The sequence below is a fragment of the Suricata suricatta genome, chromosome 3 (genome assembly GCF_006229205.1).
Source record: "Suricata suricatta isolate VVHF042 chromosome 3, meerkat_22Aug2017_6uvM2_HiC, whole genome shotgun sequence".
NCBI lineage: Eukaryota > Metazoa > Chordata > Mammalia > Carnivora > Herpestidae > Suricata > Suricata suricatta.
This window is the reverse complement of record NC_043702.1, coordinates 90,925,706-90,946,281: the sequence shown is the minus strand read 5'-3', so window position 1 is coordinate 90,946,281 and position 20,576 is coordinate 90,925,706. Positions and strand designations below refer to the sequence as shown.

At 38.8% G+C, this 20,576-nt stretch overlaps 2 pseudogenes; one reads left to right on the top strand and one right to left on the bottom strand.

Moving 5' to 3' along the window:
- The first annotated feature begins 9,058 nt into the window (after positions 1-9,058).
- LOC115286529 lies at positions 9,059-9,692 on the top strand (annotated as a pseudogene).
- Positions 9,693-13,112: 3,420 nt separating this feature from the next.
- LOC115287031 lies at positions 13,113-14,954 on the bottom strand (annotated as a pseudogene).
- Between the last annotated feature and the right edge of the window lie 5,622 nt (positions 14,955-20,576).

Genomic DNA, 20,576 nt, shown 5'->3' with positions numbered 1-20,576 from the left:
CTCTTTCTTACCTGAGTTCATTTATTTGAGTACTCTCTTTTCTTGACTAGTCTGGCTAAATACCATCCTGTATTTCTGAACAGGGTAAGCAGGGAAATGTCAATTCTCCCAGTGGCAAAAATGAGAAGATGCTATCTCCCTTTTATTTGACATAGAATTCCGAAGATTTAGTGCAAATTTTCAGCAAAGCTATATAAATGGGTGAAGTATATACTTGAAATCCTGCTATTTGGGAATTGTACCCTCCTTTCTAAAACTAGTCATCCAGTTTGCCACCTGCCTGGTCTCGCTCTTTATATACTCCTCTCCTGTAATAAGCCACTCCTCACTACATTTACCCAGCCCTTCAAAGCCTTTTTGCCAGCTAAAATAAAGCATAAAGGATGCCAGCTGTGATTGTCAGGATATATTAGCAACAGACATGAAAGCTGTTTGAATCTGCTAGACCACACATCTTGAAGGGCAGACACTATCACATCTTTCTCTAGTCCATCAAGTTTCTGCACTACATATGACTGTTAAGTGAATAAGTAGTAGAACTGATACAGAACTGCATTTATTATTTTATCATCTCCCCACTTTCCATGGTTTCCGTTACCCATAGTCAAGAAGCAGAAGATCCTCCTGGTACATCTCCAGAAGGTCACTAGTAACCAAACACTATGTCACAGTGTCTACACCATTCACCTCACTTCATCACATCATGTGGGAATGTTATCATCTCACAGCATCACAAGAAGAAGCATGAGTACACTGTAATAAAATATGTTGAGACAGACAACATTCACATAACTTTTATTGTATATTATTATAAATGTTCTATTTTATTTAGTTATTGTTAATCTCTTAGTAATCTGCCTTATTTATAAAGTTTATCATAAATATCTCTGTATAGAAAAAAAACATAGAATGAGAAAGACCACATTCACATCTTCTACTATAGTATGTCGTTATAATTGTTCTATTTTGTTGTTAATTCTTATTGCTAATCTCCTATTGTGCCTTATTTATAAATTAAACTTTATTATAGGTATGTATGTGCAGGAAAAAACATGGTATATTTTGGGTGTAGTACTATCTGTAGTTTCAGGCATCCACTGGAGGTCTTGGAAAGTATCCCCGATGGATAAGGGGGGACTACTGCAGGTATTGGCGAGGGGCCTGTAACCTCAACTTGATTGGATAATGTCAAATTGCTTTTCCAAAGTGACTGAAATAATTTATGTTCCCACTAGTTTTGGATGAGAGTTCCTTCTCATATTCTTGCCACCTCTTGATACTGACGAAGATAAATTCTTTTTACCAATTTGATGTTTGTGGAATGGGAATGGTAGCTTCTTAGGGTTTTAACCTGTATTTGCTGATGTTTACCATCTTGTGTTAGTTATCGGAAATTAAAAAACAAACCATGAAACATTGAAAAACGCTGAAGTTCCGGTCGTCACCCTCATTCAGCAATATTAGAAATGGTTCTCCCTGAAGCAGCTGGTATCCACCACATGGATGGTCGCAGCACGATCCCCATAGACAGAGCGGAACTTCCTTGGGGTTTGGAATATGAAATGGAAGCTGCTGCCAGCACTGTTATTCTCTTCAGAACTGGTGGGTTTTTTGGTGGATTGACTGTGAACGTATTGCTGCTTCTAGAATGGAAGATAAGTACTAAATGATTCATGTGTACTCCCACGCCTTCTGGAAACTTTTGCCTGGAAGATCCAGCCACTCGTTGATACGCTGGGAGTGGTCCAGGAGAGGGCTTCGGCAGCCGGCCAGCCTTCTGCGGATTACCGGGCTGCCTCGCAAGGTACCTGTCTAACCTAATCCAGTGGGCGTTGTGGAAAAGGAAGAAATAGAAAGCCCTTCGGTAAAGCATAGAAGGTAAACCACACCAAACTGCACCTCACAAATCCCATTTTTCGAGATAGGAATTTAGAACTGTGCTATTCAGTACAGTGACCAGTGCCACATGTGGTTGCTGAGCAAGTGAATTGTGGCCACTGCAACTGGGGAGCTGAATTGTATATTAAAAAATTTTTTTTAATGTTTATTCATTTTTGAGAGAGACAGAGCGAAATAGGGGAGGGGCAGAGAGAGAAAAGGAGACACAGAATCTGAAACCAACTCCAGGGTCTGAGCTGTCTGCACACAGCCCCACATGGGGCTCAAATTCACAAGTTATGAGATCATGACCTGAGCCGAAGTCGGACGCTTAACCAACTGAGCCACCCATGTGCCCCGTACGTTTTGTTTAATTGTAATTAAAGGTAAATTGTAAAACTGAAGCAGTATAAAATATTTCTTCCTTAAACATGTCATTATTTTGGTAGTACAAAATTTCACTTTAACTGTTGAAAATTAGCATCTGAGTCGAAATATTCTCTAAGTATAAAATACATCCTTTTGAAGAGTAAAATTTTTTATATTGATTACATTGAATAATCATATTTTTGATACATGGGTTAAATATATTGTTAAAGTTTTTATTTCTTTTTGCTTTTAAAAGTGGTTATTATACAATATAAAGTAAACATGGCACGACAGCAGGGAAGATGAGGGAGGAAGAACCAGGGACCCATCTCCCTACGTGACTGTACCAGCACGGTCTATCTGCTGTAACTACTTTAGAGCTCTGCAGTCTATTCAAAGACTTAAAGCTTCTAGGGCAAGTTTGGGACAGTAAATTGTGGTTAATTTTGGTGAATATCAGCTCTTGGTACCTGAGTGGCTCTCTGTCCCCCATTCTCACTCCCAAGGTGGGCAGCCATATACATGTGATGGGAGCAGCTTGTGGACAGCTGGTAGGAGCCGCGGTGAGCAACATGGCCCTCCAGATATCAGGCCTATGTGTTCTGATTGGTGGTTGTGATTGCAGAGGTGTACAGCAGTCATTGTCCCAATCTCACCATCTAATGAAGTTTCCAAGGGATTTAAAGACCCAGAGCTTATTTTTTGTAACCCATTCATTCTGCCATTTCTCCCTTGTTGAAAGCTAGGTATTTAAGGACTAGGGTGCTCAGAGCAATTGCATAGACAGAGAATTTAGAGAATCACTATGTATACCCAGGGAAAGGTGCAGGCTTAAAGAAGACATGGGAAGATTTTTTTTTAATTTTTTTTAAAATTTATTTTTGAGAGACAGAGACAGCACAAGCAGAGGATGTTCAGAGAGAGAGGGAGGTACAGAATCCGAAGCAGGCTCCAGGCTCTGAGCTGTCAGCACAGAACCTGATGCGGGGCTTGAACCCACGAACCGTGAGATCATGACCTGAGCTGAAGTTAGATACTTAACTAACTGAGCCACCCAGCACCCCAGGTTTTTTAAAAATTTATTTTTAAAGAGAGAGTGTGAGTAGAGAAGGGGGAGAGAGAGAGAGAGAGAGAGAGAGAGAGAGAGAGAGAGAATCCCAAGCAGACTCTACATCATCACCACAGAGCCTGATGCAGGGCTTGAATTCATGAGCCACAAGATCATGACCTGAACTGAAATCAAGAGTTGGACACTCAACTGATTGAGTCACTATAAGATTTAAATGTCCAGGTTTTAGGAGCCTGGCTAGATCAGTCAATAGCACATGCAACTCTTGATCTCCACTTGTGAATTCAAGCCCCATGTTGCGTGTAGAGATTACTTAAAAGTAAAATCTTAAAAGAAAAAGTCTTGTTTTCAACAACAAAAAAATCCTAAGACATACAAAGAAGAAAAGAACTAAGACAAATTCAAAGTAAAGAAATTAAATCAACAGAAACCATCCCCAAGAGAGCTCAGAGGTGGAGGTACTACACAGAGACTACAACAACTGTCTTATAGAAGCTCAGAGAGCTGTAGGAAGATGAGGGCAAAGTCAAGACAATTATGAATTAACAATATGGGAATATCAATAAGAGGTAACAACTGAAAAATTCTGGAGCTGAAAAGTACAATAACTGAAAGGGAAAATTAACTAGAAGGGTTCAAAGGCAGATTTAAGCTGGAAAAATAATCAGCAAACTTGAAGAAAATATGAGTGAAATGATTAAGTTGAGGAACAAGAAGAAAAAAGATTGAAGAAAAGTAAACAGAGCCATAAAGCAGACCAATATATGCATTGTGGTCTCATGAGAACAAAGAAGTTATCTGAAGAAATGATGGTCTCAAACCTCAAATTTGATGAAAGACGTGAATACACAAGAAGCTCAATGAGCTCCAAATAGAGTAACTCAAAGAGACCCACATTCAGATGCATTCATTCAAACTGTCAGAAGTGAAGGATGAGAGAAAATTGGAAGCTTCAAGAGAGTAATGGCTCATCAGGTACAAGGGATCTCAAGATTATAAGCAGATTTTTCATCAGAAACAATAGTGGACAGGAGGCAGTGGGTTGATATATTTAAAGTGCTGCAGGAAAAAAATCTTAACCAAGAAAACGATATTGCATGAAGCTGTCCTTCAAAGGTGAGGGAGGAATTAGATAATTAGATATCAGATAAACAAAAGCTGATGGAGTGCCCTACAAGAAATGCTAAAAGGAGTCCTTCGGGTTGAAATGAAGTATACTAGAGAGTAACTCAAAGCCATATGAAGAAATAGTTCTAGTAAAGAAACACGTGAAAAATTATAAAAGCTGGTAACTTGTAACTTTTATTTGTTAACAGCTATTTTAAAAAAAATATATATATATAATTTAAAATACTAATACATGGAGGAGTGCCTGGGTGGCTTGGTTGATTGTCTGACTCGATTTCAGCTCAGGTCATGATCTCATGGTTCGTGAGATCAAGCCCTGCATCAGGCTCTGTGCTGACAGTGCAGGGATTCTCTTTGCCTGGGATTCTCTCTCTCCCTCTCTTTCTTTGCCTCTCCCCTACTTGCACACTTGCTCTCCCCCTCAAAATAAATAAGCTTAAAAATTTTTGAAAGGCTAACACATAGAAAAATTATTAGTCTATGTTCTTGGACACACAATAGATAAAGATGTAATTTTCTATAACATCAGTAATGAAAGGGGTTAGGGATGGAGCTATATAAAAGTATTTTTTTGCCTGTTATTGAAGTTAAGCTGTTATAAATTCAAATTTGAGTGCTCTAACCTTAGGATATAAAATGTAATCTCTAAGGTAACCACAAGGAAAATAGTTATAGAGTATATCCAAAAGGAAAGGAAGAAGGAGTTAAAATGTCTCACTAGAACAAATCAACCAAACAGAAAACAGCAATGCAAGAATAAGGGACAAAAAACTGTAAGGCATAAAGAAAAGACATAACAAAATGCCAGAAGTCCTTCCCTCTCATTAATTACTATAAATGTAAGTGGATCAACCTCTTCAGTTACAAGAGTTTGGTGGAAAAGATAAAAAACAAAGAGCAATTTTACACAGTTTTCAGGAGATTTCATTTAGATCCAAAGACAAATAGGTTGAAAGTGAAAGGACTAAAAAGGGTATTTATTCTGCCTGGGAAACAAAGAGAGAATACTAATAATATAACACAAGATAGTATTGTCAAAAATGGTTACAGTAGACAAAGAGTGACATTCTATATTTAATAAAAGGCTCAATAAATCAGTAAGATTTCTCAATTATAGAGCAAAAATGAAAAAAAATGAAGGGGAAAATAAAGAGTTTTTTAAAAAAATTTTAACGTTTATTTATTTTTGAGACAGAGAAAGAGTGCGAACAAGGGAGGGGCAGAGAGAGAGGGAGACACAGAATCTGAAACAGGCTCCAGGCTGTCAGCACAGAGCCTGATGTGGGGCTTGAACCCACGAACCATGAGACCATGACCTAAGCCAAAGTCAGACGCTTAACCTACTGAGCCACCCAGGTGCCCCAATCCAGTTTTTATTTAATGACTGGAGATTTCAATATACCATTCTCCACAGTAGATGGAACAACCAGGAAGATAAGTGTGCAAAGGGAAGACTTATTTACTTTGTTAGGAGAAGGAAAAGAACACCATAAAGCAACTAGATCTAATAAATATATGGAACATTCCACCAAACATTAACAGAATATACATTATTTGCAAGTGGACATGGAACATTCTTCAGAATAGATCATAAATTAGGCTACGAATCAAGTCTTCATATATTTAAAAGATAGATGTGTCGCAAAGTATCTTCCCTGACCATAATGGAGTGAAATTAGAAATTATTAATGGAAGGAAAACTGGATAATACAAAAAAAATGGAAATTAAATAGCACACTCTTTTTTTTTCTTTTATTTTTTATTTTATTTTTAATTTAATTTATTTTTTTATGTTTTTTATTTATTTTTGAGAGACAGAGATAGCACGAGCAGGGGAGGGTCAGAGAGAGAGGGAAACACAGAATCTGAAGCAGGCTCCAGGCTCTGAGCTAGCTGTCACCACAGAGCCCGGTGCGGGGCTTGAACCCATGAACCATGAGATCATGACCTGCACTGAAGCTGGACACTTAACTGACTAAGCCACCCAGGCACCCCAATAGCACACTCTTAAACAGCCACAGGGTCAAAGAAGAAATCACATGGAAAATTAGGCAATACTTAAAGAAGAATGAAAATAATATAGCCTTCCAGAACTTATGGGATGTAGCAAAAGTAGTGCTAAGAGGTTAATTTGTAGCTGTAAACACTTATATTAAAAAAAGGAAGAAATTTTTCATTAACAACCTAACTTAATACCTTTAAGGAACTACGAAAGAAAGAACTAGAACCAAAGCTAGCAGAAAAAGGAAATAATAAATATTAAAGCAGAGATAAAATAGAGAATAGAGAAAAATCAATAAAACCTAGAGCTGGTTATTCAAAAGATCAATGCAATCAATAAACTTTTAGCTAGATGGACTAAGAAAAAGAGAAGACTCAAATTACTAATTGAAAATAAAAGTGGGACAGGTGCCTAGGTGACTCAGTCAGTTGAGTGTCTGGCTTCGGGTCAGGTCATAGTCTCAACGATTTGTGGGTTTGAGCCCCGCATCAGGCTCTGTGCTGAAAGATAGCTTAGAGACTGGAGCCTTCTTCAGATTCTGTCTCTCTCTCTCTCTCTCAAAAATAAATAAAACATTAAAAAGATTAAAAAAAGAAAACAAAAGTGGGTTAATTTCTACTGATTCTATAGTAATAAATAGAGTATAAAAGAGCACAATGAACAATTGTACACCAACAAACTGGATAACCTAGATGAAATGGACAAATTTTTCAAGGCAGAAAACCTACCAAGACTAGAGCATGTGACTCTTGATCTACACATTGGGTGTAGAGATTACTTAAAAATAAAATCTTAAAAAAAAAAACCTACCAAGACTGAATGAGGAAATAAAGAAAATCTGAGTAGACCTATATAACTAGGAAGCTGCTGGTTTCACTGATAAATTCTACCAAACATTTAAAGAACTGGCACCAGTCCTTCTCAATTCCAAAGAATTAAGAGGAAGGAACACTTACTAACTCATACCGACAAAACCACCTCTGTCATGATACCTAAGCCAGACAATGATCCTAGAAGAAAACTACAGACCAATATTCCTGAGGAACAGCGATTCAAAATTCTCAACAAAATGCTAGCAAATCAAATTCACCTGCAAATTAGAAGGATTATACACCATGACCAAGTGAGATTTATTTCTGAAATGTAAGGACGGATCAACACACAAAAACCAGTGTAATTCACCATATTAATAGAATGAAGACAAAAAACTACTTGATCATGTCAACTGATGCAGAAAAAGCATTTGACAAACTTTAGCACCCTTTCACAATAAGAACACTTAAGCTCAGAATAAAAGGAAACCACCTCAACATCATAAAGGCCATACACTAACATCATTCTTCATGCTGAAAGACTGAAGGCTTTCCCTCTAATTCAGGAACAACACATGCCCAATTTTAGCACATCTATTCAACACAGTCTTGGAACCTCTGGACAGAGCAAGTAGGCGAAAAGAAAAAAGACATCCATATTGGAAAGGAAAAAAGTACAATGATCTATGTGTAGATGCCATCATGTTGTATGTAAAAAAAATACTTAGAGATTCCACACACACAAAAGATAAAGAACTTATTTTGCTTAGCAAAATACTCTCTAGCTCCATCCATGTCATTGCACATGGCAAGATTTCATTATATTTTATGGTTAAAGCAAAATAATTCAGTCACAGAAAGACAAATGCCAAATGATTTCACTCATACGTGGAATATAAGAAACGAAACTGAAGGTTACCAGAGGGTAGGGTCGGGAGGATGGGCTAAAGGGTGATGGGGACTCAGGAGTGCACTTGTGAGGAGCAAAGGGTGATACATGCAACTGTTGAATCACTACATTGTTCACCTGAAACTAATATAACACTATGTTAACCAACTAGAATTTAAATAAAAAATGTAGAAATAACAGCAAACATGAAGGACAAAATATCATGCAAAAATCAGGTTTCTGCACACTGAACAATCTGAAAAAATTTCAGGAAATTCCATTTATAATAGCACCAAAAATAATATACAAAAACTAATCAAGGGAAAGGAAGACTTGTAAACTGAAAAATACAAACAAACCTGAAAGAAATTAAAGAAGACATAAACAAATGGAAAGACATTTTGTGTTCATAAGCTGGAAAACTTACTGTTGTTATGATGTCAGTATTACCTGAAGTCAGACTTACCTACAAGCTGGTCCAGGCACAAGAGGACAAAATGGTTCTCAGAGATGCATGTTAGGCTAGAGAGGGCAAGAATCAATTTGAGTGGCAGTTGGCTTCCAGGGCCCAAAGGGAATTTAGAAATTAGTGAATACATTTCCAGGGGTCAGGAACAGGATAACATTCATTAGGAACTAATTCTGTCATTGTGCTACATAAGAGCATACAGTGATGAGACATGTAAACACCTATACATCAAAACTCAAGTTTTGCCAAATCAAGAGACTATATATAGATGCTGGCAAGGATGTGGAGAAACGGGTACCCTCTTGCACTGTTGGTAGGAATGTAAACTGGTGCAGCTGCTCTGGAAAACAGTGTGGAGGTTCCTCAAAAAACTATCCGTAGGAGAAGGGAGGCGGCGGGCGAAGCGCGCGTGGAGCCGGGGAGCGGCGCTGACTGTGGAGATCCGCGGAGGCCGTCGGGATTCGTTGGCTGCCGTCCCCGCTGCCGTGCACTGGGTTAAAAACGACAACTAACGCCAACCATGAAAGATCCAAGTCACAGCAGTACTAGCCCAAGCATCATCAATGAAGATGTGATTATTAATGGTCATTCTCATGAAGATGACAATCCATTTGCAGAATACATGTGGATGGAAAATGAAGAGGAATTCAACAGACAAATAGGAGAGGAGTTATGGGAAGAAGAATTTATTGAACGCTGTTTCCAAGAAATGCTGGAAGAAGAGGAGGAACATGAGTGGTTTATTCCAGCCCGAGATCTCCCACAAACTATGGACCAAATCCAAGGCCAGTTTAATGACCTTGTTATCAGTGATGGCTCTTCTCTGGAAGATCTCGTGGTCAAGAGCAATCTGAATCCAAATGCGAAGGAGTTTGTTCCTGGGGTGAAGTACTAAAATATTTGAGTAGACGGGGCCCTCTTTTGGTGGATGTAGCACAATTTCCACACTGTGAAGGCAGTATTAGAAGACATAATTGTAAAAGCTCTCTCCTGTCACTGTGTTACACTTATGCATTGCCAAAGTTTTGTTAGTCTTGCATGCTTAATAAAGTGCTGAGACTGTTATTAAGTAATAAGCTGTCAAACATTTACTGAGAATAGAATTGGCCCCATGGCTTGATGTGAAGACAGTGAGGAAAGAAGCACCAGTCAAGTTGTAACAAAGCACCAAATTAAAATGACTTCTAAATCTTAAAAAAAAAAAAAAAACCCAAAAAACTATCCATAGAACTCCCCTGTGACTCAGCAATAGCCCTGCTAGGGATTTACCCAAGAGATACAGAAGTGCTGATGTATAGGAGCACATGTACCCCAATGTTCATAGCAGCACTGTCAACAATAGCCAAAACATGGAAAGAGCCTAAATGTCCATCACTTGATGACTGGATCAAGAAGGTGTAGTTTATATATACAATGGAGGACTACATGGCAATGAGAAAGAAAGAAATCTGACCATTCAGAGCAAAGTGGATGGACCTGGAGGGAGTCATGTTAAGCAAAATAAGTCAGGCAGAGAAGGAAGATACCATATGTTTGCACTCACAGGTCTAACAGGAGAAACCTAACAGGGGACCATGGGAAGGGGAAGCGGGGGAGAACTAGGGAGAGGGAGGGAGGCAAATCATGAGAGACTCTTGAATACTGAAAACAAACAGGGCTAAAGAGGGAGGGGGGAAATGTGGTGATGGTGATGGGGGGCACTTGTGGGGAAGATCACTGGGTGTTATATGGAAACCAACTTGACAATAAACTATAAATAAAAACAAAACAAAACAGAAAAAACCCTCAAGTTTTGCTAAAAGAGAAAATGTTTGGCCTGCTCCCTTTGTCCCTCCTCCCTGATAGGGACAGAATAACTTACGCCATTGGAGAATTTAGGAGAAGGTATAGAGCATAAAAGTGCCTGATCAGCCTTTCTCTAAGATGGGAACTTTCTGCTCCCCCACTTTTATGTGCTGAGGACATAGGCCCTGAAGATAGGCCAAGGGATACTTCTCTTGTCCCCAGAATGAGGCCAAGTGGCTGTGGGGTGGGGTTTTAGGGTAGGTGTGCTTACCCTCCAAGATAGGTTAGGCTCCTCCTTTCCTGCAAGGGGCTGCCCCATGGTCCCAAACAGGAGACCACAGGTATCAACTTGAAAATGGAACAGATTCATACATGATTCCCAATTCTACTTTATTAGCCTCAAAACTGATGTTTTAAATTCCATCAGTCTGACTCCTGTGCCTCATTTCTCAACCAGTTCCCAATTTGGTGTGGGGAGAGAGGCACTAATAATTATCCTCCCCAAACCTAACAGACACCTTTAAAACAAGAGAGTAACAGCATAGCAGCATTTCATGCCTTTTTCTTTATTTTGTTTATTTTTATTATTTAAATTTTTTTAAATGAAGGTGTAGGTAACCTGCAGTGGTATATAAGTTTTAGGTGTATAATACAGTGATTCAACAATTCCATAGATTACTCGGTGCTCATCAAGGAAAACATACTCTTAATCCCCTCTACCTGTTTCACCCACCGACCCGCCCGCCTTCCCTCTGGTAGCCATCTGTTCTCTACGGTTCAGAGTTTGCTTTTTGGTTTGTCTTTTTTTTCCCCCTTTGTATGTTTTATTTCTTGTATTCTGCATAGGAGTGAAATCATATGGTATTTGTCTTTCTGTTTTATTTTTATTAGCATTATACTCTCTAGATCAACCAATATTGTTGCAAATGACAAGATTTCATTCGTTTTGTGGCTGAGTAATTTTCCATTTGTGTGTGTGTATTTCATCTCTTTTTAAATGTTTATTTTGAGAGAGAGAGAGCGAGCAGGGGAGGGACAGAGAGAGAGAGAGAGAGAGAGCGCATTCCAAGCAGGCTCCGCACTATCAGTGTAGAGCCTGACACAGGATTCAAACTCATGAGCCGTGAGAGTATGACCTGAGCTGAAGCCAAGAGTTAGACACTTAACTGACTGAGCCACCCAGGCCCAGTATATCTCATTTGCTTTGTCCATCGGTTGGTGGATAGTTAGGTTGCTTCCGTAAGTTGACTATTGTAAATAATGTTGCAATAAACAAAAGGAGGGCATATATCACTTTGAATTAGTGTTTTCGTATTCTTTAGATAAATACCCACTAGTGTGTTTGCTGGATTGTAGTGTAGTTCTATTTTTAATTTTTTAAAGGAAACTCCATACTGTTCCATAGTGGCTGCAACAGTTTACATTTCCATCAACAGTGCAAGAGTCTCCTTTTTCTTCACATCCTTGTCAAAACTTGTTGTTTCTTGTGTTTTTGATTTTAGCCCTTCTGACAGGTATGAGGTGATATTATAGTTTTGATTAGCATTTCCCCGATGATAAGTGATGTGGCACATCTTTTCAGATGTCAGCCATCTGGATGTCTTCTTTGGAGAAATGTCTGTTCATATCCTTCTACCCATGTTTTAATTAGGTTGTTTCTTTGGTGTTGACTTGTAGAAGTTACTTCTATATTTTGGATACTACCCCTTTATCTGATATGTCATTTGCAATGTCTTCTCCCATTCAGTTGGTTGTCTTTCAGTGTTGTTGGCTGTTTTCCTTTGCTGTGCAGAGGCTTTTTATTTTGGTCCCAGCCCTTTCATGCCTTTCAAAACATCCATGTGATGAAGGCTGAGACTAGAGTGAAGACATAACGCTGCAAGGGAGTATTCTGTGGAAAGTGGGTAAAAGATTTCACAGGATTGAACAGGTTGCTCTACAGGTGAACTGTAGCAATCTGGCTTTACAACCAAGAAGACTGGTTTTCATGTTTGGCATCTGTGAGTAAACTACATTTGCTGAGAACTTGCTAGGGCCAGAACATTGTGGTTTTTTCAAGCTCATTTTGTAGAGTAAGTCGAAACCTTCTTGGGACCTTTCCTAGACAGAGCTTAGCTGTCACACAGATACAGATGTTTGGAGTTTCTGTAATATGATGAAGAACTCGGATTATAGGGAAGTCAGGTATATAAAAGCAGAGAGACTGTAAATATGAACACTTCAGGACATGCAGGACAATTAGGTAGTTTTAAGGTGTTTCATATGCCAATTTCTATTTTATTTTTATTTATTTATTTATATTATTTAAGACCTTTATTAACAGGTGCTTGCTGTTTGTTGACTTTTTTGAAAAAATCAAGTTGTAAACTTTTATTACAAGTTAAAAATGAGGTTCTTAAAAATCTCAACTTGACCAGATATGAAACAATTTAAAAACCCTTAAAGATATTGAGAAAAACCAGGCTTTTTTTTTCTTTTTTCTAAAAAACACGTTTGTCATTACCAAAAAGAGACGTCTTTAGGTAAAAATAATAAAAACCCCATGCTGCATAGATAATGCAGATAGTTCTAGTTATCTGGCCAATGGTCAAAAAGCAAGCACTTAAAGGTCTTCAGCTCCAATCTTTTGTTCATTTATTGCTGGAATTTCATATTCATTTCTTCTTGTTGGACGACTCAACCGGATGATGGTAGAGATGGTAAGCTGGCATTTACTCGGCCCCGACCTGCTCAGCCTCGGGAGTGGATGAATTCTCAGCTGGTTTTGTCAGCTGGAACGGCTGCTTTTGTCTCTTTGCATCTTGTGGTTTAGGGTTTTCTGGGCGTCTGCGTCGGTAATTGAAGTTGCAGCGCTACCAACGTTGAGGTGGCTGCTGACCTTGGGTCTCATCTCCTTGATTTTCCTTATCTTCTTCATTGCCGTCCTCTCTAGGCTGTCTTTGGCGAGGAGGACCCCTGCGGAATCGTGGTCTATAACCCCGATACATATTCTGTCCCACTGGTCTACCTTGTTCTCCTGCACCCCGGTTGTCAGCACCTTCCATCGCTTCTCCTTGCACAGGAGGGTTGGAATCCTGTGGTCGACGCCCGCAGGGTCTCCGCATGTAGTAAGGTGGGAACGTCGCCTGCGGTAGGGCCTGGCCTTCGGGAGCGCTCTCCGATCCCTCGTTCTTTTCCCCCCTCTCACTATTCTGGTAGTTCTGCTGGTAATTGCGTGGAGGATCCCTGCGAATGGTTACGGTCTGCTGCATATTTACTGCCTTGCACTGGAGCTCCACCAGGGCCTGTAACATTTACTGCCTCCGCACCCTTTTCTCCTTCAACAACATCAAACTCCTACACTTCGAAGGTACTTCCTGGGGTTATTCTTCTTTATGGCAGTCTGGTGTACAAATACATCTTCCTTGGTGTCATTCCTGTTGATGAAACCATATCCCACAACCTTCTTTGCGATGATCTTCTTGTCCCCGCCGGCAGGTGCCGCCGATGTGAGGCCACCTGGGCCGCTGCTCCCCGCGGTGCCGGGCTTGGTGTCGGCAGTGCTGAGGGCGGGGGCCTCGGGCGGCTGCTGGGTCTCGGCCTCGCTGCTCACGGTTGCGGTGATGGTGACTAGGCCAGCGGCGGCCGTGGGGCTGCTCAGGGCTCTCTGGGGTCTGCTCTCCGCTCCCGCTACCGATCGAATCACTCCAGTTTCTATTTTTAAAAGGTAATATCTACTAATGAGAAAGAGAAAGTCAATAATTTCAAAGAGCTAGGAGAGAAGCTGTTGAAGCACAGAGGTGGTAAGCAAAGCCCAGAGTTCATTTCAGTACCAGTGATGTTTCTCAGTAGTAAATATAAACATCACCACTATAAAGTAACTGACAAACTGGGGAGGAGAGGGGGCATTTTTCTGGTGGTTGGATAATTCAAATCAATTTTTGCAGCGACTAGGAGCTTGCATTTTCCAGTTTCAAAGAATAAAAGGCAGAATGAGAGACAGGTTAATAACATGCAACAGAAAATGAGGTATTATTTTTACACGCTATTTTTGATGTTCAATCTCCATGATTCTGTATGGCTAAACACAATTTTTCCATTTTATTCTGAAAACCTCAAGAATGTTGACTTCTTAGACATATAATTTGAAGTGGTTCATACTTTTATTTCCAAAGAAACTGTATTTTAAATATTTCACTTAAGGATCTGAAGATTAGTAAGACATGTGGGCAGAAAATCCTGTTCCCATCTACAGTTAAGGAAATATAGAAAGGTATTCGTCACAGGAAAATCTCCCCAAGAAATGTACATTAGGTTGTGATTAATGTCGAGAGTGAATTTCTTTAGAAATTTCAAAGGATTTAAACATTTCTTCTCCATGGCTCTGGGACTACTAAAAGCAACTTTTCCGTCATCCGAGAGTGTCTGGAGATTGATGTCACAGAGCTTGACATCAGGCATATGTACTTGGATGCGTGAGCCACGCTGCCCAGGAGGTGCTCACCCTCTGCGGCCAAGCAGCACGCTCCCCGAGCGGGGTGAGGGCACCGCTCCGCTGCCGGGCACAACCACATCTCTCAGTGAAGGCATATTCGCTCACCTCCCATACTGTAAACTGGTTCACTCTTCAGCCATTAATTCCCATTTTTGTTCTGCAGATCCAGATCCTTCTCTGTTAAGCCTAAACTGTATCCTGTGACTTCTGAGACTTTTCAGGACTGGGCCCTCCCTTCTTCACACCCGCCCTGACCCCACCGCTTTTCACGGAATCATCACCTCCTTTGTGGCAGCAGCTGTCTTCTTCTTTGGAAGCCACTCTGGGGTCACTGCTTGCCCTGACACTTTCTTTCCTTTGGGGCATTTCATTTGCACAACACAAGGCAGCTTCTCTTTCAGATTGTGAGGACAAAAGAAGCATCTCCCTAAAATGCCCCTGTAGGACATACCTTCTCAGGTTCTTGCTATTAGATGGATTCAATCCAGAAAAAATCAGGAAGGCAGGGTACAAAGACCTCTGAATGGCCAGAAGGGATAGGGACAAGCCAGTCCACATCCTGTGTGGCAAATGCTTTTTTGTTCCTTACAGTGTTTTATTCATCTTTTCCCTGTTTTAATATATAAATGTGAGATCGTTAAAGTGTACAACATGGTGATTTGATGAACGTATAGTATGCATTGTGAAAGGATGCCCACCATCTAGTTAATTAACACATCTATCACCTCATGTATTTATCTTCTTTTTGTGTGTGTGATAATATTGAAGTTCTACTGTCAGCAAAATTCAATTACATAGTGCAATGTTATCAATTATAGTCACCATGTTATATATTACACCCACAGATTTTATTCATCTTACAACGGAAAGTTTGTATCCTCTTGGGAAACGCCCTATCTCCCTCACCTCCCTGTTGTAGTAATTACTTTTTGACCCTCTATTTATAAGAGTTCAGCTTCTAAAAATTATTTTATTTTTTTTAGACTCCACATATAAGCAAGGCCATGAATTATTTATCTTTCTTTGGCTTATTTCACTTAGCACATGTCCTCCAAGTTCATGTTATTGCAGGATTTCTTTTTTTCTTCATTGAGGTAAAATTAGAATATAACATGTTTCCTTTTTTATTTAAAAATATTTTTGCGTTTTTTATTTATTTTTGAGAGACAGAGAGAGACAGCATGAGCAGAGGAGGGTCAGAGAGAGAGGGAGATACAGAATCTGAAGCAGGTTCCAGGCTCTGAGCTAGCCAGCAGCACAGAGCCCAACATGGGGCTTGAACTCATGAACCGTGAGATCATGACCTGAGCTGAAGCCGGACGCCTAACCGACTGAGCCACCCAGGTGTCCCGAGTTTCAGGTATACATTATAATTCAACATCCATACTCATTATGAAGTCGTTACCACCCATCATGATTCATGTGACCCCTTTGCCCATTTCTGCTACCCTCTAACTCCCTTACCTGTGATAACCAACAGTCTATTATTTGTATTTCCTTTTGTTGTGTTTTATTTATTTTTTGTTGTTTTAGATTCCACATATGAGTGAAACTATACTTTTTTTTCCTCTTTCCCCTTCTAATTAATTTAATTTAACATAATACCCTCACAGTCCATCCTTGTTGTTGCAAATGACCAGATAACACTTTTTTATGGCTGAGTGGTATTCCATAGTGTATATACACCATATCTTCTTTATGTATTTATTCATTAGTGGACATTTTAGGTTGCTTCCATGTCTTGGCTATTGAAAATAATGCTGCTCTAAACATCAAAATACATCTTTTCAAATTACTGTTTTCCTATTCCTTGGATAAATACCCTGAATTGGACAGCTGGATCATATGGTAGTTCTGTTAACTTTTGGAAGAATCTCCATATTGTTTTCCATAGTGGCTATGACAATTTACATTCCCATCAACAGTATGAGGGGTTCTCTTTTCTATACATCTTCACCTACATTTGTTGATTATCTTTTTTATGATAGCCAATCTAATCCTTGTGAAGTAATGTCTCATTGTGGTTTTAATTTGCATTTCCCTAACAAATTAGTGGTGTTGAACATTTCTTAATGTGTCTTTTGGGTTCTTGTATGTCTTCTTAGGAAAAATGTCTACTCATAGGCTCTCTCCATTTTTAAAATTTTGTTGTTAAGCTGTATGAGTTCTCTTTATACTGTGGATATTACTAATGTCTCCCATTCAGCAAGTTGCCTTTTCAGTTTGATGATGGTTTCCTTTGCTGTGGAGAAACAGTTTACGTTAATGTGATCCCATTTGTTTATTTTTGTTTTTGTTTCCCTTGCCACTGGAGCCTGATCCAGAAGAACATCACTAAGAATGAGGTCAAGGAACTTACTGCCTATGTTTTCTTCTAGGAGTTTTATGGTTTCAGGTCTTACATTCAAGTCTTTAATCCATTCTGAGTTAATTTTTGTGTATGGTAGAAGATAGTGGTTTAGTTCCATTCTTTTACATGTGGCTATCCAGTTTCTCCAGCACCATTTATTAAGACGGTCCCTTCTACACTGTAATATTCTTGTCATAAATTATCTGTAAATGTGTAGGTTTATTTGTGGAGTGTTGATTCTATTCAACTGATCTGTGTATCTATTTTTATGCAAATATCATACTGTTTTGATTATTATACCTTTGTAATATAGTTTCAAATCAGGATGCATGAAAGGCACCTGGGTGGCTTAGTCGGTTGGGCATCTGCCTTCAGTTCAGGTCATGATCTCACTCACGGTCAGTGGGTTCGAGCCCTGAGTCAGGCTCTGTGCTGACAGCTAGCTCAGAGCCTGGAGCCTGCTTCAGATTCTGTACCTCCCTCTCTCTCTGACCCTCCCCTGCTCGTGCTGTCTCTCAAAAATAAAAATAAAAAAACATTAAAATAATTTTAAAAAATCAAATCAGGATGTGTGATACCTCAGTGTTTGTTCTTATTTCTCAAGATTGCTTTGGCTACTTGGGATCTTTTGGGGTTCTATACAAATTTTTGAGTTATTCTATGAAAAATGCCACTGAAATTTTTATAGGAATTGTATTCAATCTGTAGATTGCTTTGGGTAGGACAGACATTTTGACAATATTGATTCTTCCAGTCCAAGAGCACAGAGTAGTTTTCAATTTATTTGTGTCTCCTCCATCAGTGTCATATAGTTTTCAGTGTATAGGTCTTTATTCTTGCTTAAATTTATTTCTAGATATTTTATTCTTTTTGATGCAATCATAAATGCAATCATTTCCTTAATTTCTCTTTCTGAGAGTGTTATTATCGTATAGAAATACCCCCTATTTGTGTATATTGATACTGTATCTCAAAGTTTACTGAATTCATTCATTAGTTATAACAGTATTTTGGTGGAGTTTTTAGGGTTTTCTACTTATAGTATCATGTCATTTACAAATAGTGAAAGTTTTACTATCTCCTTTCTAATTTGGGTGACTTTTATTTCCTTTTCTCACCTAACTACTGTTTCTAGGTATTAAAATCTGTTGAGCAAAAGTGGCAAGAGTAAGCTTCTTTGTCTGGCTCTTGATCTTAGAGTAAAATCTTTCAGCTTTTACCAATGAATATGAAGTTAGCTGTGGTTTTGTCTCATATAGACTTTCTTACATTGAGAAATTAATTGTTGAGTCCTTTTTTGGTAATATTTTCTTGAGTATTTTTGCATCAATGTCCATTAAGAATATTGGCCTGTAATGTTATGTTTTGGTGTTGTTTTTGACTGGTTTTATTTTTTTTTGTTTTGGTTAAAAATTTTTTTTTTGTTTATTTATTTTTGAGAGAGAGACACACACACAGAATCTGAAGACAGGCTCCAGGTTCTGAACTAGCTGTCAGCACAGAGCCTGATGTGGGGCTTAAACCCACAAACCATGATCATCATGACCGGAGCTGAAGCTGGACTCTCAACTGACTGAGCCACCCAGGTGCCCCTTTTGTCTGGTTTTAATATCAGGGTAATGCTTGCCTCATAAAATGTGTTTGGGAGCATTGCCTCCTCTCATCTTTGTTGTTTGAATGACTTTGAAAATTACAAGTTGAATTTTCTTTGCATGTTTGGTAGTATTCACAAGTGAAAGCCATTTGGTCTTAGACTTTTATTTTCTTAGGGGAAGTTTTTGATTATTTATTCAATCTCCTTATGAGTAATTAGTCTATTCAAATTTTCTATTTCTTCATGATTCAGTCTTCGAAGATTTAATCTTCTAGGAATTTTTCCATTTCTTCTAGGTTGTCCAATTTGATGGTGTGTAATTGTTCATAGCAGTCTTTTATTTATGATCCTTTGTATTTCTTTGCCATCAGTTGTAGCTTCTCTTTCATTTCTGACTATTTTACCCTTCCTTTTTTTGTGTTGGTTAGTCTAGGTAAAGGTTGTGAATTTTATCTTTACAAAGAACTCTCCCACTCAGCACTGAACCTGACACAGGATCATGACCTGAGCCAAAATCAAGAGTCAGAAACTCAACTGACTCTCAACCACCCAGGTATCCCTTTTCTGTCATTAAAAAAAAAAGTTTCTATTTCATTTACTTCCACTTTGATCTTTATTTCCTTCCTTTTACTGAGTTTTATTTGTTCTTATTTTCCAAGTTCCTTTTGGTATAAAGTTAGATTGTTTGAGATTTTTCCTTTTTCTTGAGATAGGGTTGTATTGCTAAGAACGATCCTCTTAAAACTGCTTTTGCTACATCCCACAGATTTTTGGTGTGTCTTCTCTTTTAAATTTCTTTATTATTTAAAAATTTTTCTTTGATATTTTCAGTGACTCACTGTTCAGTAGGGTGTTGTTTAATCTCCACATTTTGGTGGGGGTTTTTTCCCCCCAGTTTTCTTTTTGTACTTGGTTTCTAGTTTCATACCATTGTGGTCAGAGAAGATGCTGCTTATGATTGCAGCTTCTTGATTTTACTAAAATTTTTCTTTTCTTTTTTTTGTGGCTTAATATGTGATCTATCCTGGAGAATGTTCAATGTACACTTGAGAAGTAAGTATATTCTACTGCTTTTAGATGATGTGTTCTGTATCTATTAGCTACATTTTGTCTAATGTGCCATTTATGGTTGATGTTTCCTTATTGAATTTCTTTCTGGTTAATTTATTCATTGATGTAAGTGGGATGTTAACATCCCCTACTATTATTGCATTGCTGTCAATTTTCCCCTTTGGGTGTGTTAATATTTGCTTAATATGTTTTGTTATCTACTTTGTGTGTGTGTATGTGTGTGTACATGTTATAGCTTCTTGATGAATTGACCCCTTTATCATTATGAAATGCCCTTCATGGTTTTTGTTGTAGTCTTTGTTTTAAGGTCTGTTTTGTCTGATTTGAGTATAGCTGCACAAGCTTTCTTTTCACTTCCATTTGGAATGAAATATTCCATGGAATATCTTTCTCCTCCCTTCACTTTGCGTCTTTGTGTGTCTTCTGAAGTCTTATTTTTGAGGGAGACACTTTGTGAGCAGGGGAGGAGCAGAGAGAGAGGGAAACATGGAATCCAAAGCAGGCTCCAGGCTCTAAGCTGTTAGCACAGAGCCCAACGTGGGGCTTAAACTCACAGGTGGTGAAATCATGACATGAGCCAAAGTCAGATGCTTAGCCAACTGGGCCACCCAGGTGCCCCAAGTAGGTTGTCTTTTCATTTTGCTAATGGTTTCCTTACTATGTAGAAGCTTTAAAGTTTTATAGAG